The following is a 24,644-nucleotide window of genomic DNA, read 5'->3' on the forward strand; positions in this document are numbered from 1 at the left end:
AGAGAATTTATAGGGAAAAGCTAATTGCTCTTTCTGTTGTATTGCGATGGCCCCTGTTTAGAAAAAAACATCTCAGAATTCTGACACAAAGGTGTGAGACACAATGTAACAAATTATGAAAATCATGAAGCATAAGAAAATTTACTGTACCATTTTTTTAATATGACCCTCTGAACATGGCATGTGAGGATTTATAGTCAACAAAATAGCACCCCTTCTGCTGAATTACTTTTTCCCTCCTTCCTCGTTACCAAAACATCTTAGTATTCTGACACTAAGGTAAGAGAGACAAAATCACTCATCACGAACATTTGTAATTACAAAACTTCACTGTTGCATTTCTGCGTTGTGACATTCTGAACATGGCATGTTAAAGTATATAGAAAACCTAGATCAGAACAGGTTAAATGTAATTCATAGTGATTTATATTTTTTTAATTCTTTCTAAATGAAAAAATATGTTTTTCAGTGATTATGACACTTCAGTATTACATAAAATATGCTTCAATGCCAAAATAAATAATAATGGAAAAAATACCCACAGTGGACATTCATAGTTGTGATTATAGGAATGTTATATATCAGGTGGGTAGCTGTGTCAGCATGCGTAGGCTGCATAGGAAAAAGTAAAGGATTATTCCATGCTGAAAAGAGAAGAAAGGAAACATAACGTGTTGGCCGTGGAGCCTTCTTCAGGTGTGAGAAAGACAGGGCTGTAAGCAAAGATTATTTCCTTTATCTTTGCTTACTGCAGTTTAAAGACTTTAGGAAGTTTTACGGCTAACAGCTCCACATCAACTTCCTTTTATAACTAACCTCATCAGATCCCTCAACTCCCAACTCTTCCAATTTCTCACTTCAGAGAAGGATAAAAAACTCAATCATCCTCTACAGAGAAAAACCATCAACACCCCTACCACCTCCACCAATCCTAACCTAATCCTTGTTTTTACTATACCCTCTGACCTTTCCCTTTCACCCCTTTACATCCTCAGCTAACTTATTTTAAAATTACAATAGACTGTATAGTATGTATGTTTAAAATTAAGGTAAATATGTCAAAATATCCAAATCCAACTGCACAGTGCTATCGTAACAATGCTTGTCAAGTTATCAAACAAACCTGCATTGTATTTTTAAAATATTTCAGCAGAGGATTCAACTGGAGTATAAATGAAGATTCGACGATAATTTTTTCTGGGGAGTTGCAATGTTGGGCATTATTGGACATTTCCCGGTGACCCTGACACGTGTTAAACACTCGCATTTCCTGCATATATTAAAATGGTTATGGTTTCGCTGAGAAATCCAATTGACTTAAGACAACGTTTATACTGCAGAAGAATCCCATCCCTGGGTGGACTCGAACCACCAACCTTTCAGTTAAAAGCCAAATGCGCTAACCGATTGCGCCAAGTTTTCGGTTAAAAAAAAAGCTCTCTTACCGTTTATTTTGCCAGACGGTAATATTTCTTCTGCACTGATAACCAAGAATTGAATTTCATTTTTCGCAAGCTGTGTGAATTTAATCAAAAACAAGTTTTCCAGAAAGGAAATGAACACATGCATTTAACGAAATCAAGCCCTTTGTGATTGCCCGAAATGATACGTTCTGTACTACAAGATAGGAAGAAAGACACGGCTGGGATTTGAATCCCGGTTCTTTTGTTTAACAGAGAAGCGCTTTAACCAACTAGGCTACGGTGACAGGACAACCATCACCTTTTACAGCCGCTTGGACACACCGCTCTGAGACATCTGCGTTCAGTAAGCGCTGAACCTGCGCTCAGAACAAATTGCCTCTTTTACATAGCAGCCCCGACACTGAGAAACGAAGAGAACTGGCTTTTATCTGGCATTTTCATGCCCAATGCGTTTGATATCTCCCAAGGGCGACAGAGTTCTTTTGCGACACTAGCTTTGATAAAAAAACGAGAAATCGTGCAAGGGAAAAATGTCTTTTTTTCATAGAGAAAACGTGCACCAGGAAATGTTGTGTTGAGAAGAAATGATTTAACATGATACGTGACCTAATTTATCGGAGCAATTGCTCAACCAGCAAGGTCTGGAGAGGTTGGAGAGTCTGGTAGATGTGATAATTATACGGTGTTGTGAAAGAAAACAGTATTTCTTTGAATTCTCAGTCAATCGGAATTTCAGTGCGAAACATAAACCCCTTGTCTGATTTAAAGAGATTATATTTTAAAACTCATAAAAAATCAGAAAACACATGTTTCTCACTTTGAAATTTTAGACGGAGCGGTGCATTACTAGTAGCGGCGCTGAGCACACTATGGGGAAATTCAGGGTATGTGAAATCCCAGCGGTTTAATAAACAACGCGTCTGATTTCGGATCATAGGATTGTAGGTTCGACTTCTACCTGGCTTGTGTAAATTTTATTCAAGCTCCTCAGTAATAGATGTATATTATGTAATGAACCGCACCTGAAAGCAAACTTTGGGTCTGTTTCCTTTGTTTTCCAGCATGAAATAGCAAATCGTTACAAAAAGCACCTGCTAATGTCCAATAGCGGTTTTTTTTTTCAAATTACATTTTCAGGCTTCAGACACTTTTTAATAAAACAAAAGTGTCCGGAAACTCATTAACTTTCAGGTTTGCTTGAACCTGTATTAAAAAAAGTTATCTGAAACTTCCGGGATTCCATTATCTGATGTAGCTGTCTCTAAAGTTGGACGTGATGTTAAGCAGATGTGAACTGGGCCTTTTCTCTTAAAAAAATACAAAGTTCTTTTTTTCCCCTTCACTCCAATGCTGGAGACTGTAAGCCTCTGTGAGCTCCACACTGCGTGTCCTGTACTGCTCTATGTACTAATCTATGTGGTGTACAGATAGAACTCAACTGCATGGTGTGAATTCCGTGTTCAGGACCAGCAGAACCTGAAAAAGTAACAGCTGACCTCGACGTGATTTGAACACGCAGCCTTCTGATCTGGAGTCAGACGCGCTACCGTTGCGCCACGAAGTCACGGCTGTCCGTGCCTTTGAATTCCCCAAAGGAGACAAATCAGCTTCACAAAAAAAAAATCTCATGTGAAGTGCGCAGCTCTTCCGAAGAGAGTCTCTTCTTACCACATTTTATTCTTCCTGCGCAGCTCTTGTGCAGGTGTTGTTCTCAATTACAGATCCAGGAACACTGATTGTTTTTTCTATTTTTTTTAAATTAAGTACCCCATGGTGCAACGGTAGCACGTCTGACTCTAAATCCCCAAGTTCATTTTCAAAGTATATCGGAGTCAACTGATACTGATCAGGTTCTGCTGCTACTGAACCCGCAGTCTTCACCTTAAAGTTCAATTCCCCAAGCCTTTTGACCTTATATGTCCATCCCTTCTCGTCAAAACTCGTATTTTCACAGGGTACCCTTCAGAAATCGCAGTATAGAATGAAAAAACTCCAGTAGATCTCGGCCGCTGTTGGTGATTTTCCTTTTAAAATAAATTAATCTCTGTAAATTTTACGGAGTGTATCACTTTCACTGAGACCGAGAAGTGTTAAGCTGTACATGCGTCTTTGTGGCTCAGTTGTTAACCAAAAGGGTGGTGGTTTGAGCCCTTCCAGGGACGCTACGAGCCTTTTAACGTACACACCCTCCTCACTTCATTTCTCCACGGCCGGTCTTGTATCGCTAACAAATACAGAGCCCGTAGGAGGCAGTAAGCTCGCATATATATAGCTCACTGTGTATATAATGAAGAAGCAGAAGTTAGTTTTTCATCTGCGCGTTACAGAGCCTTACGCAACTCGTAGTGTACCAACAGCTAGGGTTTGATCCCTGCACGGGCTATTAGTTGAAAGGCCATTGTAAATGACGTAGATAGATACTTTATTGATCCCGTGAGGGAAATTAATAAAGCTTATCCAGCTGGCTTTTATGTTTCACACTAAATTGCGATCTTGAAACCAAAATGAAATTGACATTTGTACTGTATGTTTTTTTTTAATTACAAAGCAAACAGAGTATTCCCTTAATTCAAAGATCAGATATTGGCCAAAACAAGACAATCAGACGTGGGCTGACTTTGGAACAGGAGCCTCTGCTTCGTCGTTTATTGAGCTTTTGATCAATGTCTGAGAGAAAAAGATTCGCTCTTTTTAATCTTTGATTAAAGTACACAAAAAGCACCTTCCTTCGAGCCGGAACCGAACCAGCGACCTAAGGATTCCCTGCTGACTCCACTACAGTCCTCCGCGCTACCAACTGAGCTATCAAATGCTCCTTGGCACATACTGCCCAATGTAGTGAAATGTTCCGGGTGATTTAAATCCCAGTTCGACATCAAGTTTCCAACTCGTTTCCTTAGTCTTGTTTACCTTGAATTTAAGCCACGAACCAGGATTCTACTGTATAAACTTCCGGGGATATTACAAAATGTTTGATGGGGCATCAATCATTCCAGGCGGAAATGGACTCCTTTTTGTTTCTCGAGGGATCATATTAAACATTGCATTAGTATCGAGAGGAGGATCACCATGAAACACAAAACAAACAGTTTCATTCTGTCTTTTTTAGAAAGTAGCGTTTGTGCTACATGAATTATATTTTCGTGGAAATATAGAAGTTGTAAATGTTAAAATTTATATTTGAATCGAAATGTGGTTTTGAGTTAAATATTAGCGGGATCATGTGATTAGTTTGTTTGTCATTACAATATATATTGCCATTTTACTAGAATTTGTAACTGAAATTTACTAGTTGTGTTTTTATGATGATTAGCCATTTGTTGATTACAATATTGTATATAATGTATAATTTGAACTACATATTTTTCAGGTGTGAATAATTGTATATTTTAAGAATAAATTTCTAAAACAAATCATTGGCTTTATTTACTAGTTTCTACACCTATAAAATATTTATTTGATGTATAATAGACCTTTAACTATATATGTATATTAGTCCTCTAAATTTATCCGTATAATAGAACTCCAACCATTTATATATAATCATAGATGTCTAATTGACATATAACAATATACGTATACTAGAATTTCATTGTAGACCAGTTACGGAGCACATTTATACGTCTAAAGTATGCGTTTAATAGTCGTATATTCTACTTCTTTTGCCAACTGGGATGTGCCGATTTTAATTTAACAAAGCTAGATACACAGTTTGTTTCTCGAAAGCGTGTTATGTAAAAAAGATACTTTGCTAAGGATACAACGGGTGTATAAATGAATTCTCCTGACAGCCAGTTGAAGATAAAATTCCACACGTGAAAATGGTTTTCTTGGACATTGACAGGTACTTAATTGTTTACTTGTAGTTCCACATGAGTAAAATAGATATTTCCTGCAAATTTCAAGAGGGCTTGCGAAGAAATCCCATCAAGCTTTAGCAGAGATTATGGTTACAGCGGAACAGTCTGAAGCTCGTCCCTTAGTGGGTTTGAACCACCAGCCCTTCATTTAACAGCTGCACAGAGACACACTCCCGTTGCTTTTTGCTGTTCACACGTTTGTAGTTAAAGAATTATAAAATACTGACATTTTCCTGCCAGCCGGCAGTATTTCTTCTGCACTGACCATGAATAACCAATAACTTTATTTCATCTTTCGCAGTCTGTAATCCACAGAAAATGAAGTGAATACTTGTATTAAGCTAAATCAAGCCGACGGAGATGCACTGCCGTTGTTTTTCTCCACTTTTCGTTAAAAGGAGAAAAATCACTGACATTTTCTTGCGGTATTTCTTCTGTCCTGATTTGCAAGACTTATATTTTATATAAGTTGTATGAATTTCTTGAAGTTCAGAAACAACTTGTTCCACAAAGGAAATGAACACTTGGTTCAAAGTAAATCAAGACGTATGTATCTCTCGCTGCGTGTGCTCTTATCTGTCCATCTCTCTACTTTTCTCTCACTCTGACAGTCTGTGCAGAGTTTCTGAAGGGGATGTAACACCACTTGGCAAACAGAAAAATTATCAGAGGCAGAATAAAAAATCATTATTCTCTTCTCAGTCAGATTCACAGCTCAGAGACAATCGGACAGAAGCTCCATACTTCTTTTTATCCGTCAATCCAGAACCAGAGGACATTCAGACAATCAGTGCTGTTACATGAATAATATCAGGCAGAACAGCCTGGACTCAGGTTACATCTCCCCATTTTCTCCTTCCTCACAGCCACTTAGAGACAGAGAAGAGCTCCTGGTTCTCCTCTCTGTGAACTGGGCTCAAGACTCACTGATCTGTCAGCTGTGGACTCTGTTCCAGGTCAGAAGCAAGAAGCTTCTATTAACCCTTTCCAGGACCTCCAGCCCTTCAGTATTACTTTCTTTACTGTATGTCAGTCTCCAAACATGTTTTATAAATGTTTTATAACACACGTGAGTGTGGAATTATCTTTTTATGTAATAAACACAAGTAGTGACACTTTGGTCAGTACACTGTATATTGATTATTAGTAGCCAATGGGCCGATGGTCGTGTCTACAGTAGTGACCAGTTGACCAGTCTGTAGCTCTCAGCAGTGGGACTCAGATCACACAGAAGAAGGCCTGTCTGTGTGTGATTCCACACCAGCCCAGGGAATCACCAGCTCTCATATGTCTCTCACAGGTGTCTCACAGTCTTATAAATTTACAATTAGATGAATTATTGTAACAGGTAATCAGACTACCTATGGAACTGAGAGCAGGCTGGAAATAAAACCTCCTGGCTTCTATACTCTGATGATTCGTTTAAAACATTTAAAAGCACTTATTACAGGGACTTGTGCTCGTTCTCTACTGCTCCACACGGGTACGCCTTGTAACACATTAATCTGTGAAGTAAACTATTTTTTTTCCTGTTTAATGAATTTCATTCCTTGGTTTGTCGCTCTCCTTTTACAACTGTTATGATTCGCTTCTCTTCACAGCCCGGTGTGTTCTTTTTTGGGGGGGATGTTATATCTGTAAGAAAAGCCCCCCAGGCTCCGGACAGGAGTCTCCTCCAGCGGAGACGCGCTCTGCTCTGTTACAAAGAGCGCTGTGACATCACAGACACCAGCCTGAGCGCCTGGATCAGAGAGCAAGACCGCGGGAGGCACAGGGTGCGCACGGAGGAGAGTTATTGATCACTTATCTATCGAAAACCAATTAATTCAATTAAAAAACCGTAGAATAAACAATTAGCTTCACCGATTGGTGAGTACTGATTCTTTTTCTGGTTTTGATCCTGTTCTAAATATCTAGAAAACAGTCAATAAAGACTGTATCGATCAATTACTGTAGTGCGTTTAGTGTAAAAAATGTTCAAACCGAAATTAAACAATGATTATTCTTATTATTATTTAGGTAACTGTATCCTAGAGCTAAAAAAATATATTCCAAGTTGATAAATGTATGTAAGTAACAGTTTACATGTATTTTTTCCAGTGTTTATAAATCATAAGTATGGTAACCACGGGGACAGGCGCCATGTCACTGTGCGCGTCTAGGTGTATCGCGTTCGTCACAAAGAGCGATGTGACGTCATGGGTAGCAACAAATACTAATACTAGTGTATTCATATTAATATTAATGAGAGTACAACTGGTTGTTTTAATGCTAGTGTTCATGTGAGTATTAATGATGATAGCGCTACTGATAGTTTTAGTTTTAATGTTCATATTCATGTTAATATTAAATATAATTATAGTGTTACTGTTAGAGAATTAACAGTAGTAGTAGTAGTTTTAATACTACTGTTATTCTAGCATTACTGTTATTCTCTTTGGGGGAATTAAAAGCACATGTGGCGAGTGACCTCGTGGTGCAACGGTAGCGACATCATGTCCGACTTTAGAGACAGTGATATCAGAGAATGGAAGTTTCAGACCTTGTTTTTTTTTACAGGTTCAAGCAAACCTGAAAGTTAGAAAGTGTTTGGTCACTTTTGTATGAAAAAGTGTCTGAAGCCTGTAATTATAATTTGCCCTTTTTTAATTGTGGTTGAAATCCACTCCCATGTACCAAGACCTTACAGTATATTCATGTTTACTTAAATGACTAACTATTGGACTATTGGACATTAGTTGGTGTTTTTTTTTTGTAACGATTTGCTATTTCATGCAGGAAAGAAAGGAACCCAGACCCAACGTTTGCTTTCAGGTGGGGTTCATTTACATAACGGACATCTATTTCTGAGGAGCCTGATTTGAATCACACAACCCCCGGTAGAAGTCGAATCGACAATCTTATAAACCGAAATCAGACGCGTTATCCATTAAACCACTAGCCCGTCACGTAAATTAATTGCACCATGGTGAGTTCAGTGCCGCTACTAGTAATACCCCACCCCCATCTTAAATTTCTAAGTGAGAAACGTGTTTTCTACATTTTTTTTTAGTTTTAAAAAATCATCACTTTTAAGCAGACAAAGCCTTTATGTATCGCTCTGAATTTCTAATTGATTTAGAATTCCAAGACAAAAGCGTTTCGTTCCACAGCGGCGTGAAATGATCACGTCTTTCACTCTACTTCTCTCTAGTAGTAAAGCAGATCTTGCTTGGTGAGCATTTCCTCCGGTAAATTAGGTCACTTTTCATGTTAACTCACTTCTTCTAAACACAACATTTCCCGGTGCATGTTTTCTCCATGAAAAAAGACATTTTCCCTTACATGATTTCTCGTTTTGTTTCATCAAAGTGTACAGAAAGAAGAAAGAAAGGAAAAGTGTCGTTAATGAACTCTGTCCCCCTTGGGAGATGTCAAGCGCATTGGACATGAAAAGTGCCCAATAAAAGCCATTTCTCTTCGTTTCTCTTATGGTCAGGGCTCCTGTTCCGTGTAAAGGAGGCAGCTTGCTCAGCCGGCAGACTCAGGGCTTCGTGAATGCAGATGGCTCAGAGTGGTGTGTCCAAGCGGCTATAAAAGAGGAGAATTCTGCCGGCACCATAGCTGAGTCGGTTTAAGTACCTGTCTCGTTAACTGGAGATCCTGGCTCCACATCCCAGCTGTGCCTTTCTTCCTGTCTTTTTGTGCAGAAACTACCATCTTGGACAACCGCATAGGGCTTGATTTAGTTTAAAGCATGAATGCATTTCCTTTCTGCAACAACTTGTTTTTCAAGAAATTCATACAGCTTGTGAAAAATGAAATGTAATTCTTGGCTATCAGAGCAGTAGGAATATTGCCGACTGGCAAGAAAATGCAAGCAATGTTTATTTTTTGACCGGAAAGGTGCGAATGGAGAAAAGCCTCTCTCATCAGTCTCTGTGGCGCAATCGGCGAGCATGTTTGGCTGTTAACTGAAAGGTTGGTGTTTCAAACCCACCCAGGGACGATCTTCTTATTATTGTCAATGTAAACACTGTCTCCGCTAAAGCCGAAACCTTAACCCTCTTCATATTTGCAGAAAATGCGAGTCTTTTGCCCGTGTCCAACAACAACACTTGAGACCGGGGAAGTCCAATAGTGATCAACACCGCAACTCCCCAGAAATCCATATTCACCCTTGAAAAAGTATCTTTGAATGGCTGGCGGGAGATATCATTTATACTCCTGTTGCGTCCTCTGCTAAAAGAGTTTAGAAATATAACGCAGATTTGTTTGAGAATTTGACAAGCACTGTTACAGTACGTTAGCACTGTGAAGTTGGATGTTGATATTTTGATATATTTACCTTAATTTTAACATAAATGTAAACATACATGCTGTACAATCTATGCTGTACAATCAAACACAGGTATATTTTGAGACTCATGCTGATCGTCCTGTGGATCCAAAAGAAAATTTTAAAGCTGATACATTTTCGATTGGAATTTGCATCTAGCTACAACGTCCCTGGATAAGAGATTTTATTAGTTGCGTGCAATCGGTATCGTTTACTTTATGTATGGTAGTGGAAATAGTTTTAAAAATGTTTTCTAAAGAAGATTGTATTGCCAGGACCTGCCTTTAGTGCTCAGTAGCGATGACGCTGTTGATATAGATGGAGAAGAAATGTAAGATGAATTGATGATCTAAGCTAAAATAGCCCTAACACGCCTCCTGTAACAGTGTTTGTATTCATAGCAAGTAATATTTTTTTTCAAACCCGAACGTTGCTTTTGCATTAAGTGTTATGTAACCATTAGCGGTTTCGGTAGCTTCTGAAGACCGCACTTTTCCAAACTGAAGCCTATAAGAACATTATTCAAGACACACCATGGCCCAGAATCATGCATCGGGACAAAGATTAACATCCACTGAAAGTACTCCCAAATAAAAGATTTGACCAAAAAATTAAAAGAGTAGGCAAGTATTAAAACAAAACCATAACTTCTTGACTTCCAACCTCTTTCCTGGTTCAGGCCATGTAAAATGACATATTCAGTGGACTCATGCCGAGGTTGTGAGTTTAAGCCTCACCTGGAGCAGCCTGGTTTTCTGTCTTGACAGGTAAACAGTGTTTTGTGTTATTTGCTAAATGGAGAGAGGATTCTGTGTTAATTGTGCTCCTCCTGGGAGAGGTCAAGATGAGAAGTTCACCAGGCTGGTGGTAAATATCCTGTCCAGGAATATCGGGGCTGTAGGGGGTCAGATCTATAGATGTAGTAAACACATTAGTGGAGACGGTGTGTCTGCTCTCTGTGAGAGAGCCAGGCGGGATGAATAATCTGTGGTCTGGGAAGAAGAGACCCTCGTTGGAAGAGCGGCGCTCCTCACAGGAGAGAATGAAAACAATATTTTTCAGGGACGCTGATTTTTCTCTTTGGGTGAATTAAAAGCACTTGTCGCAAGTGACCTTGTGGTGCAATGGTAGTGCGTCTGATTCCAGATCAGAAGGTTGCGTGTTCAAATCACGTTGAGGTCAGCTGATGTGTTTGCAGGTGCTGCTGGTGTCGAACTCGGAATTTACACCATGCAGTCGGGTTTTAGCTGTACACCACCTAGGTAATCCGAACGAAATAACAGAACAGTACAGAACACCCAGTCAGGAGCTTATGCAGCATTTCATCTTGAACACGACAAGAGAAAAGGCACACTGCACATCCGCGAAACATCACGTCCGACTTTAGAGACAGTGACATCAGAGAATGGAAGTTTCAAACCGCTTTTCTGTTACAGGTTCAAGCAAACCTGAAAGTTAGGGAGTGTTTGGTCACTTTTGTATGAAAAAGTGTCTGAAGCCTGTAATTATAATTTGCCCTTCTTTTAATTGTGGTTGAAATCCACTCCCATGTACCAAGACCTTACAGTATATTCATGTTTACTTAAATGACTAACTATTGGACTATTGGACATTAGTTGGTGTTTTATTTTGTAATGATTTGCTATTTCATGCAGGAAAGAAAGGAACCCAGACCCAACGTTTGCTTTCAGGTGGGGTTCATTTACATAACAGACATCTATTTCTGAGGAGCCTGATTTGAATCACACAGCCCCGGTAGAAGTCGAATCGACAATCTTATAAACCGAAATCAGACGCGTTATCCATTAAACCACTAGCCCGTCACGTAAATTAATTGCACCATGGTGAGTTCAGTGCCGCTACCAGTAATACCCCACCCCCATCTTAAATTTCTAAGTGAGAAACGTGTTTTCTACATTTTTTTTTAGTTTTAAAAAATCATCATTTTTAAGCAGACAAAGCCTTTATGTGTCGCTCTGAATTTCTAATTGATTTAGAATTCCAAGACAAAAGCGTTTCGTTCCACAACGGCGTGAAATGATCACGTCTTTCACTCTACGTCTCTCTTGTAGTAAAGCAGATCTTGCTAGGTGAGCATTTGCTCCGGTAAATTAGGTCACTTTTCATGTTAACTCACTTCTTCTAAACACATTTCCTTGTGCATGTTTTCTCCATGAAAAAAATACATTTTCCCTTACATGATTTCTCGTTTTGTTTCATCAAAGAGTACAGAAAGAAGAAAGAAAGGAAAAGTGTGGTAAATGAACTCTGACGCCCTTGGGAGATGTCAAGAGCATTGGACATGAAAAGTGCCCAATAAAAGCCATTTCTCTTCATTTCTCTTACAGTCGGGGCTCCTGTTCCGTGTAAAGGAGGCAGCTTTGCTCAGCCAGCAGACTCAGGGCTTACTGAACGCAGGTGTCTCAGAGCGGTGTGTCCAAGTGGCAGTAAAAGAAGAGAGTTCTGCTGGTGTCGTGGCTTAGATGGTTAAAGCGCCTCTTTAATAAACACGAGATCCTGGGTTTAAATCCCAGCGGTGCCTTTCTTCCTGTCTTCTTGCATCGTTTATTGTTATAGACAACATGCTTCTGCATTAAGTTTAATGGAGGTGTTTATTTCGTTTTTGGCACAACTTGTTTTTCAAGAACTCCACACATCGCGAAAGCTAAAATGCTTGTCTTTGTTATCAGTTCAAAAGAATTACTGCCAGCTGGCAAGAAAATGACAACGATTTTTTTTTTACTTTAGCCAAAAATCTGTGAATGTGGAAAAATATGACATGTGTCAGTTTCTATGGCACACTCAGTCAGGGTGTGCTTCAGTTAAACACAACGTTCGTAGATCAAATGCACCCAGAGACACACTTCGAATTAATCCGATCTAAACATTACCTTCTCTAAATGTGATTGAGTTTCTTTGCACGTCGTTAGCCATCTTGATGTTTTCAGAGATTTTCAACTTTTGACACTAGTCAAACTACAAGTAAATAGTTGAGTACCTATGTCAATATCACCGGGAATGTGAATATAAATGTAAACATCAATATTTCTGCCTTCTCCTGAGAAACACAAGTATAGAGTCAAAACACAATAAATAATGCTAGAAAATTATTCAGTTAACACCCAGATGTGACAAAACACATTTAAGACTTACATCCCCTTTAAATATGTATTTCCTTAATATCAGTTCTCTTCCCTCCCCAGGATACCTGCAAATTCACTATATCATATTAAAAGCTGTGTGTAAGTCTTACATGTGTTCTGTCACATCTGGGTGTTAAATTAATAGATGTGTTGTGTTATTTAATATGATTTGACTCCACGCTTGTGTTTCTCGGGAGAAAGCAGAAATATTGGGGATTTGCGGCTACAGAAAATAATGTGAACTTTACAGGCAAAAGTTAGGTTACGTTAAAGAAACAAAAACTTATTGTCACCCTTTTCAACTTGATTATTTAAGACATTTGTTCGGAATAGTATATCTTCTCGTGTCTGTGGCTGTTATCCTACAATAACGGTGGTGAAATAGCAGGAATGTGCGGAAAGAATCGGAGATAGAACAGAAGACTCATCTAGTCGATAGTAAGGTTGTGTAGGACCGCACACACTTCGATGTCAGTGTTGAGTAGTGTGGTTTAAAAGCTTCTTCACGAACCAGGAAGGAGTAGAAATCTAAAGTCTTCTGATCCGTAATCAGACACGTTATCCATTGTGCCATTGGCGTTTGTATTGCATTCCTATACAGCACCACATTGAGTTCAGAGCCGCTACTAGTAATACATCGCCCCGGTCAAAAGTTTCTTCAATTAGATTCATGTGTTTTGTACGTGTGTCTAATTACTATGTCTTTCATTATGTCTGGTTTAAAATAATGTATCTTAAAAACAGAGAAAGGGTTTATGAGTCTCCCTGAAATTCACACACGAAGAATAAAAAATATCGCGTTTAAAAAGAATACAGAGATGCCGGCGATAGAAAACTTAAGCGCGCGCTATCACTGAACTAAACTCCCGATCGATAAGTTTGCCGGCGGCTTTTTAATTGTGTTAGGAAGAGCAAATAGTCCACAGTGTACATTTTAAAGGTCTGAGCAAAACAATCAGACGTGAGGATTATTCAGAACAGGAGCCTCTACTTCTTTGTATACTGAGCTTTCGGGTGAACGTCAAAGTGAAAGACAAATTCGCAATTCACTTTTTGATTAAGGAACAAGAAAACACCACCCTTCAAACTGGATTCAGACCAGGGACATAAGACATACTCACTGCTTTTTCTACAGTTTTAAGAGCTAGCAACTGAGCTATCGAGAAGTCTAAAATAAACGTTTTGTCACACGCGTAGCCCAATGTAGTGTAGTGTTCCTCTTTATTTAAATCCCAGTTCGACATCAAAATACTCACTCCCATAGTCTCGTTTAGTAGAAGAAATGGACCAGGCTTCTACTCTATAAACGTCAATAGTTCTTATAAAACATTTGAAGGGATATCAGTGCAGGTGGAAATTGACTCTTTTTCTTTATGATTTGGTTTTGATTTTGAATCGTTATATTATTAAGTTTGTGCTTTCTCTGTTTTTATCATATTGTGAACTTATTTTTTAAACAAATGCTTACAAAGGCAAACAGGGCACACAGTACAAGCTACTGTGCACTTTTGGGAGTATACGAGGTTCGATATAAAATCGCAAAAATGTAAAAGGAGAAAATACCCCAGACTGCGTGTAAAGTCCTCCTTGAGGTATGCTTTCAAAATAGCTGCACCAGGCACTTGGAGACAGATAAACATAGGTATTTAAAATTCAGGAATATGAATGGTCAATTGCTTACAGTTGGGTTTTTACGTTTCGTATTTAGCGATTTGTGTATAAATCTTTTAACAATTCATTAAAATGCTAACAATATGTAAAATAAAAACAACAGCAACGTTAAATGGCGGGGAGACGGGCAGTTTTTTTTACAATCAGATTCCAATCTCTAATGCTGTGTTTGAGAGCTGTGTGTGAGAGCTTACTGTACATAACTTTCCTTTTCTCACATTTTCTGAAAACCATTCCAAAGGGGCACCTGTCACGGACGTCCAAAGGGACTAACCATGGGGAGTAGGAGAGTGGAAAAAGACCCATATGCGTAGCGGCGAGACGGGAAAAAGGCCCGGGCTCATTAGTGCAAAGAGTTCAGGAATGCCATATAGAAACCTATGCCCTCAGGGAGCGGACGTGGGGCGCCCTGGTGCTAGGCGGGTCTCAGGACATCCAAACGTCAATGCTGAGCAACGACAGAGTGCAAGACCCGGAAATATATAGCCCAAGGGAAAGAGAGGGACAGGAAGGACAGCAGGCTGGAAACTAGGGACAGGACAGAGAAGGAGCGCCCTCTGGCTGCAGAGGGCGTGACAGTACCCCCCCTTCATGCCAAGCACCCTGTCAAGATGTGAGTCGCTCTTGAATCAGAGCGGGGTGACACGGGCTTCTGTTCTGATATGGTTGTACGAGAAGCAGGAGGAATTGCTTCACTCGTATTGCTTCATGAGCTGAATCAGGAGTGAGACATTTCGTGTGTTTGTGCATATGTCAACGCCTGACCAACATCGTAAAACTAAATTAAAAACTAACATTAAGTTGTCAGAGACATTCATTTATATACAAACAAGAGACAGACAAAGTAATAATTCTTCATTAACTTGTCCTACACTGATCAGACTATTTGAAATTGTCTGATTCAGCCTGTGCAGTTCGTGCTAATTAGAACAACGCCAGTACTGAACCCTCATCACCGAACAGACTATTTAGCACAAGTTCAGCTGCTCGCCAGCTTTGTTACGCACAGTTTTGCATTGCTATTGAGCTCAGAGCAGGAGCTGATCTTCAGACAGTACCGTGTTAAGTAGTCTGCAGCTTCGTGCAAAACAGTTCGACAGTTCATTGCAATTTAGCCAATGTGTTTTCTATAGCTTTCAGCTGCAGTTAATTTACATAAAGAAAATCTACTACTGGTTTAAAAGCAACATGAGTCAGACAGGAGTCAAACCTACAATCTTCTGATCCAAAGTCAGATGCATTATACATTACACCACTGGCCCTAACCTTATGGTGCTCAACAGCACCATAGTGACCTCAGTGCCACTACTAGTAATGCATCACCCCCATCCAAAATTTCTAAGTAAAAAAAAAAACTTTTTCTATACTTGTCTGTTTAAAAATATGATATCTTTAAAAAAGACAAAGGGCTTGTGTGTCACGCAAAAGTTTTGATTCATTTCGAATGCAAAGTAAAACCATTTTCTTCCAAGAAATCATAAATTTGTCTCATCCTCCATACTATAATCCTCTCTTGTAGTAGTAAAGCATTTTGAATTCAACCGAACAATATATTAAAGGAACAAGTAATAGGTTTATTCCATGCTGAAAGAGAAGAGAGAAAACACAACGTTTCAGCTATGAAAACTTCTTCAGGTTTGTTTTCTCTCTTCTCTTTTCAGCATGGAATAAACCTACAATATTACTTGTTTCTTTGCAGATATGCATGCTGAAGTAGCTATCCACCTGAATATATTAAACGATTCATCTATACGATTAACATAATGTTCTCCTGAATAACTACTCAAAAGAAGCCACAGCTCAGGTGTTAGAGAGATTTGAAATCAGATCGATGGATTTAGAGTCCAGACTGCGAACCGACAGCTGACACAGGTCTTTTACAGAACCGTTCTGATTTTTTCTACTTTGTCCCCGTGACATCATTGTCCTGCTTGCAGCCGAGCCCGACACACAGTACCATCTGGTTTCTGTCGCTGGGCGCTCACCCTGTGGTCCATGTGGGTCCTAATGCCCCAGTATAATGACGGGGACACTAAACTGTAAACAGGTGCCGTCCGTCGGCTGATAAGTAAAACTGAGGTCCTGACTCTCTCTGGCCTTTAAAAATCCCAGGTCATCTCTTGAAAGAGTAGGGGTGTAACCCCAGCATCCTGGCCCAATTTTCCAATGGCCCTTACCAGTCATGGCCTCCTAATAATCCCCATCTATGGACTGGCTTCATTACTCTGCTCTCCTCCCCACTGATTGTTGATGTGTGGTGAGCATTTTGGCACAGTATGGCTGCCGTTGCATCATCAAGGTGGGGCTGCACATTGGTGGCGGTAGTGGGATTCCCCATTACCTGTAAAGCACTTTGAGTGGAGTATCCAGAAAAGCGCTATATAAGTGTAAGTGATGATGATAATAATAATAATTATTATTATTATGTAAATTGCAATAAAAATATAATATTTGTTTCAAAATCGATTAATGTAAAAACTGATAAAGCTAATGCTTTTTTCAGGGCTATATCTACTTTAAAAAAAAAGAGAAGTGAAATTTGGAGAAGATGCACCAGCGGGTGCCTTCACATCTCCAGCTTCAGTCTCGCCTGTAGCTGCGAGAAGGTTAAAAGCACACAAGTGATCTGTAGACGATGTTCGGGGAAGAGATAATTCTGTTTTCAACACAGGGAGTGAGAATGAGCTCAGTCCGGCTCCCAGCAGAATCCATTCTGGTTTGGTTACTGTTAGACTGTGCGTCTGAGGCTCTTTGGATCGCAATGTGAAAAAAAAACAATTGCTCACATCGAGAGGAAGGGAAGATATCATGTTTAAAAAATCAGAACCGAAGATTTGGATCTGGGGCCTCATACTTATCAAATTATTAAAATAACAGTTATTAAAATATTAGATTGTGTTTCTGCAACATTTCGTGCACACTACGCCATTTTTATCTAAAAATAAAACAACAGCCACAACAAGGGCTTTACACGCAGTCTTGGGTATTTTCCCCTTTTAGATTTTTGCCACTTTATATCGAATCTGTTATACTCCCAAAAATGCACAGTAGATTGTACTTAATAAAAATGTACAATTCACCGCTGGTATAAACAGATGTGTGCCGTGTCTGCCTTTGTAAGCATTTGTTTAAAAAATAAGTCCACAATACGATAAAAACACAGAAAGCACAAAGTTAATAATACAACAATACAAAATCAATACCAAATCATAAAGCCAATTAAGTACAGATGCAGCCATTCAAAATGCGCGGTAAAAACCCGCGGTACAGTAACCTACCCACAAGCCACCGCAGGGCACCGGAGGGCACCGCGGTAAGTGATTGGCTGGCCAAAATGACCGACAGGGGCACTCGTGGTGCATTGGTTGGTAGTGCAAAGATTTAATCATTTAATGTCTTTACTGTGCACATTTTAATCCGCTTAGTTTTGAATATTTATATGGATTTTACCACTAAAGGGAAATTTAAGTAGCTGAGCATAAAAAGAAGAGGAGCATAACGCATCTGAAGGTCATGAATGATATTAATTTAGGAACATAAACATTACTGTATGTATGTAAACTGTACTGTGTATGGCTGGTCTTGGTAGTTGAAAGAAAAAATACACACCAGTTTTCCATTTCTCCCTAAACATTTTAAGCATGAAAGTTTTATGAAACGGTACCCAAATATGCGATTGCTGTATGGAATGAATTTTAATTTAAAAAAATTATTTAACACGAACATAAAGCTGTTTACATCTTCCGCCTGAGAACAGTCACCCGTTGCTACCCAACGCAGAAACACAGCCACTAACTAGCAAAGAGAGGACATTAGCTACCCAATATGATAAAGAAATAAATGATTATTTTGTTTCTTTCTTTTGCACATTTATTTGAACATTTCCATCGATTGTACAAGCACTTGGAAACTGTCCAATCCCTAGTTCATCAGGCATTTTACTGGTCTGGCACCGGTCTGTGTCTTCCAGGATATAATGCCAGCGAACTCTTGTTTTTATGTCCACTATAACAGACAATCTCCTTTGCTTTTAACCGAGCGTTTAATAATTTCCTAAAATGAAAATGATTTACTTTATTTCCCTCACGGGATCAATAAAAGTATCTATCATCTGTCTAAACTATGGGACAGAATTCTGGGGTCTCCCCATACCAGAGATTATGGTAGGGCTTCAGAATGGTGATTGGCTGACACCATCTGACACCCCTCTGATTGGAGAAAAAAAGACGTGCTGGTTTGCTATACATACTGTACCAGGAAGAGGATTTCTTTCTATTCAAAACGTGTATTTTAAAAGTTTAAGAAGTAAAAACCTTACAGTGTACACAGATTTCTAAACTGATCAGGATCGTTATCTTTGTCTTATGCATAATAATGTTCACCGCTCTGTCCAGCAAATTAATAATAAACTTTATTTTATATAGCGTTTTAAACGAATAAGTAATTAGATTGCTCATAAACCTAATCACTTGCTTTTTCTTTTTATTTAGGCTCAGATTTCAACTATAGATCGTATTATTAATAACCATAATAACAACCAACCAACAAAAACAACCATATAAACATAATACCAACCAAAAACATAGATAACAACCACAATACAAAATCAAATATATCAAACAATTTTACTCTCGCAAATTCCTCAAATTATCATAATCCCGCCCCTTATGCAAAACCAAACCTTCCTCCCATCCCAGTTTATCCTGTTTATCATAAACAAAATCCACCTCAATTTTCAACATAAAGCATTACACAAAATCAATACCTCAACACTCCATACTCAACAACGATAATTCACAAACAGCCAGAACATGTAACTACACATTCCCAAACAGACCAAATTCCCATAGCCCCGCCCCTTATGCAAAACCAACATCCCTCCCCTGTTCTCTCTCTCCCCTGGCGGTTGTAATTGTTTTTATTTTCAAAAAAATTTTAGCAAAGTCATGTATTTTAAAAATCTTAAGATTTTTATATTTATGTCTTTATTTAGTGGTTTCATTAGTGACAAAGGCTAAACTTTCTTGGAAAAATGTCTTTTATGTAAACCATGTTTGCTATTAATTCATTCAGGGCTAAAATATGTTCATTGTCTTCTAATGAAAGAAGGGTTCCTTTCGCCGTAGTCGGGTTGAAATTAGAGGCTTGCCACGCCCGGACTGTTACAGCAATGCATTAGCATGTTAAAGCGATTTCATTGAGGAGCCTAGCCTTTAACTAGTAAGTACTGTACTTACTGGGTTTTTGAGGGGGGGGAGGTGTCTTTCGCTGGAAATCTCGCCTCCTACTTTGAAAATACCCGTGAAACCGGTTCAGTTCGTCACAGCCAGCACTCCTGCAGAGAGGGGGGTTGTACTTGCAGTGTATACAGTACACGCGTTATGCTCTTCGTTAATGTCTAAGCCGGAACATATCATTATATCTCATTTTGTATTTCTTAAAAAAAAAACGTTTTCCCAGCCTAACAGTATTGTTTTTAACCTGTAAAGCGCTTTGAGGAGCCACCTTTAAAGGCGCCATATACAATAAAGTTCATTATTATTACTATTGTAAATTTGCTGGACAGAGAGGTGAACATTATTACACAGAAGACAAAGATAGCGATTTACGTTGCATTGTGTATCGTGCTGCTTTAATACAGTTTTAAATAATTAAAAGTCTAAACAGTATCAGCTTTATTTATGGGTTTTAAATAAAGGTGATTTAAACGCGATTTAAATCAATATAAATGTTTATATTGTAACGCATAGGTGACTATTCATTGTTATTAAAATGACTTAAATTCGATCATGTTGTGGTATTTAGAAATATACATTTGTTTGGTGTGAGTGAAGTTTTATTTAATCTCTGAGCCATACTGATTCTTCTGGAAGCCAGTTTCCACCAGGGAGTAAAAAAAAAAAACACACTATGGTATTCTCTCCAATGCAGTGCAGTTAAAAACATACCTCTGATGCTGCTCCTAAATGAATATCGTTTATGACCATCAGAAGCTTTATGCTCCTTTTCTTTTTTCCAGTGGATTGAACAGGGAGAGGCATTTCATGATGTACTTTTCACTGATGAAACAACAGTGGCTCTGGAACAGTTTTCAACCATGTCGTTTTATAAAAAGGGGAGATATGTACACGTTACTGAAGCTAAAAGTTTAGCCTTTGTCACTAATGTAACCACTAAATAAAGACATATAGAAATCCCTATGTTACAGACTGTATATGGCTGGTATTGGTAGTTTAAAGAAAAAATACACACCAGTATTCCACTTTCTCCCTAAACATTTTAAGCATCAGTCTTACATGTGGTTATTTCGGAAACGTTTGTACGTGCTCCTTCTGACCATGTTACTGTTTACTGTTACTGACCATATTAAGTTTAAGTGCCTGTGGGCACTTTTCCTGTCCGTGGGGGGTGGACCGTCTTTCATTAGAAGGTTAGTCTGTTCTACTCTGAGAATGTAGAGGGGGTGGAAAGTGCCCGCGGTCATTTAATTAGTATTAAAATTCGCACTGATTCCCTTGTGAAGATACGGACATAGGAATATTCGTGCGTGGTCAAAAAATGGCATAAAAACGACAAAGTGAAGGCTGTGAAAACATTCACAATGTACTTTATACACAAAGCAAATATACCCCCCCCCCTCTCAATTCAATTCAAGCTGCTTTATTAGCATGACAGATGGGTACAATCAGTGTTGGGTATTTACTTTGCTTTGAGATGCCACTTTTAAAGGTGATATATAAAATCAAGGCTTTACTTGCTTTAACTCCGCAAGTCTAAGTTCTTGTGTCTGTCCTATTCGAACCCGAAAGTATTACAATATGTATCTTTATAGCAGGTGGTGTACAGCTTTTTAGTATAGATTACACTTTTCTAAAATGTATTTAAAAAATAAAAACGATTACAATCTAATCTTTCCACGTTTGATCCCAAAATAAATCTAAACGGGGAGAAAGCTATGCTGAAAGTTTATTAAGATACTTAGAAGACAAAGATATCAATTTATGTTGCATTTGTCTGATTGTGAATCAAAAAACACATATATTTAAACCCGCATTTGCGATTTAAATCAAAACGTTATTTAATTCAATATAAATTTTTATATTGTAACGCCTAGGTGACTATTCATTGTTATTAAAATGACTTAAATTCGATCATGTTGTGATATTTAGAAATATAAATTTATTTGGTGCGAGTGAGGTTTTATTTAATCTCTGACTCAGTGATGGCCTGGCATGGTGAGGTGCGCTGGCAGCTATGTGGTGTTACGCAGTGGTGGCCTGACACGGTGAGGTGCCCTGGCAGCTCTATGATGCAGTGGTGGCCTGGCATGGTGAGGTGCGCTTGCAGCTATGTGACGCAGTGGTGGCCTGGCACGGTGAGGTGCGCTGGCAGCTGTGTGATGCAGTGGTGGTCGGGTATGTAGAGGTGCACTGGCAGCTGTGTGTTGTGACGCAGTGGTGGCCTGGCACGGTGAGGTTCGCTGGCATATAATGAATATATTTCCATGGATATAATACAACTGTTATTATTGATCACCGAATTATTGTACTTGACATGACTTCATTCAGCCTTTCCTGAACGTCTATGACAGGCAGAGAGAGTGTTGTTTCTGGTGCGATCTTTTGCAGCTGACATTTCACTGTTTTAAACGAACAAGAAATTAGATTGCTCATAAATCACTTATTCTATATAAACACAGCGTAATTGCCCTCCGAAAATCCTCTTTTTCTTGTTCGTTTTAGAGACCTTGATCGAAACTGATTTTAGATGTCAGAAAGGATTTATTTTCTCTGTATTTCCTACATTGCTTTGTCGAGATTTTAACTTTATATCTAACTTTATATCTAGGCTCAGATTTCAACTATAAATCGTACAGTGATTAATAGCAGTAAATACTGATGTTTTGCGCCCTACTACCACAAAAATATATGTTTAAAAAAATGTCATGTTCCCATAAAAAAGTCATGCCTTGGAGTATAGACCCCCAAAGGAATGCCATAGACTCAAACTGCAAAATAAACACATATAGAAAGAAAGTATTTGTATTGTAATTGCAAATCCTGGTACTGTATGAGTGATTGATATGACTTTCCTCATTACAAATCTCTTATTAGAATTTAAATTTCTCTGTAACTCCAGGTCAGAACAGAGAAAATGTAACTGCCTTAAGGAGTTTACGATTATGAAAAATAGAAGGATAAGCATGATACGTATGTCTTCTGTCATTTTCTAAGTCATGTTACTGAGCACCAAATCTTATTGAGAATATGAATCCATTTAAGGTTTATACCATTAAAGTAACGGTTTATTCCATGCTGAAAATGTTTGTACCAGACTTTTTTGAGGCCTGTTTAATTGTGTCTGAAGTCTGATGTTGTAAATTTTATTGTTAAAAAGATCCATGAAAATGTCACTACTAAAGTTAGCTGGTACTGTTGGTATTGTAAGTGGCAAGTAGAGCTCATATTTTAGATTTTGTGTAGTTGCTAGCGTTGAACTGTGTGTTGGATGCACATGAATTGAAGGAATGGGCAAACATAGCTGATGCGGATCCACAGAGCCAGCATATTAAGATGTTTATAATTAGAGGCAATTTGTTTAAATAACTAGGTATGGATACTGATGTGCAAGAGAGGTGGAAAGGCTGTTTCCTTAAGCCAGCACTATAAAATATTTTATTCTCAGTGAGATGCTGCCATTTCATAGTGGGTTTCTAACACCGTGTATAGTTCCATCAGCACAGTGCCTTTACTTCCATTTCTAATCTCTTTATCCAGTACAGAGGATTTGGAGCCTATCCCAGTAAGCAACGGACACAAGGCAGAATACACCCTGGACATAGCGCCAGTCCATCACAGGACAGACAGACACAAACACACACACACCAGGGCCAGTTTTCCCATAAACCAATTAACTTACCAGTATGTTTTGGAGTGCGAGAGGGAGTCATATCACACATATGGAGAAAAACCAGAGAGAACATGTAAACCCCACACACACAGGATGGCAGGAATTGAACCTAGGACCCCAGTGCTGCAAGATAGCAATGCTAACCACTTTGCCACCATTATAAATGGATGGATATCTTAGTTATCTTTCTAGTTCACAGGTTTGCATGCATAATTTAATTTTGAAAGCCACTGAGACATCAGGTACTACTGTTGTATTTATGAAAAAGAAACAAAACAAAAAACATACTAACAACTGTGCCATCCTACTCCTTAGTTAATATATTTTATTATTCATAAACAGTTAACATTGTTAGCAAAATATTTAAAATTATATTTAACCCTATTTTTTCTTTAGTTTTGTATTTAACTTATTATATGATAGTCAGACTTAATGTATATTTGAACAATGAAAATATATTTTTACAAGATTTTACATTAAGCACTTAAAATTAATATGGTTAATAATAGTAAACTGTAACATGCTGTAACAAGATCGGTTAAACTGCGAAGAAAATGCTTTCAGAGAAAATGCTTTCAGAGAAAATGTTTCAGGTGTGAAGAACATAGATCTCCAATGCAATTTCAACCAAAGCTGTTCCCACACACCCTGCCCCCACTACCATTAGAATATACACAAACATTTTAGCGTTTCATTCTGAGCAGAAGACCCTCACACCTGAAGAGTGCTGGCTGTGACGAATTAAACCGGTTTTACAGGTTTCAATCACAGACCATGGATTTTTAGAAACATCCCATCAGTGACATCACTGAAGTCAACTCCTAGGTACTGTAACTGTCGTGTGGGTAGTTTCACAAGAATCAGACAAAGGTTTAAGCATCGCTTGTTCTAGATAAAACTGCAAAAAAAAAAAAACAACAACCAATAATGTACTTCTTTGCGTCTCTGTTTGCCCAAATCATATATTCACAACGTGAAATCTAGAAAATAATATTACGTAACCAAAATCCGCAATATGGAAACAGAACCTGTGTAATTGTTGATAGATGATGTACTCGCAACATTTTTTCAAGACGAACTACAACATTTAAAAAATGACTTGTATGTACTTGATATCTCTAATCAATCCACGGGTCCCAGCACAAAACGAAACTAAAACGCATACCGTTTCGCGCTTCTTATTAGTTGCTCAAAAGTAATTTGATCGTATGAAATGCATAATATAAACCTAGAAACATATACGTGAGCAGTACTTAAGCACTGTAGTATCGGTGTTAAGACATACCTCTCAAATACTGTAAATCAAGTTAAAAATATC

General features: G+C 38.5%; 2 non-coding genes across 2 annotated transcripts; one reads left to right on the forward strand and one right to left on the reverse strand.

Annotated features, from left to right (window-relative positions):
* Window positions 1-2,916: 2,916 nt before the first annotated feature.
* trnaw-cca (transfer RNA tryptophan (anticodon CCA)) lies at window positions 2,917-2,988 on the reverse strand. Its single transcript has one exon. It is a non-coding gene; the product is annotated as a tRNA-Trp (tRNA).
* A 7,724-nt stretch (window positions 2,989-10,712) lies between these two features.
* trnaw-cca (transfer RNA tryptophan (anticodon CCA)) lies at window positions 10,713-10,784 on the forward strand. The gene has a single exon. It is a non-coding gene; the product is annotated as a tRNA-Trp (tRNA).
* The last annotated feature ends 13,860 nt before the right edge of the window (window positions 10,785-24,644 follow it).

The sequence above is a fragment of the Lepisosteus oculatus genome, chromosome 14, assembly GCF_040954835.1.
Source record: "Lepisosteus oculatus isolate fLepOcu1 chromosome 14, fLepOcu1.hap2, whole genome shotgun sequence".
Taxonomy (NCBI): domain Eukaryota; kingdom Metazoa; phylum Chordata; class Actinopteri; order Semionotiformes; family Lepisosteidae; genus Lepisosteus; species Lepisosteus oculatus.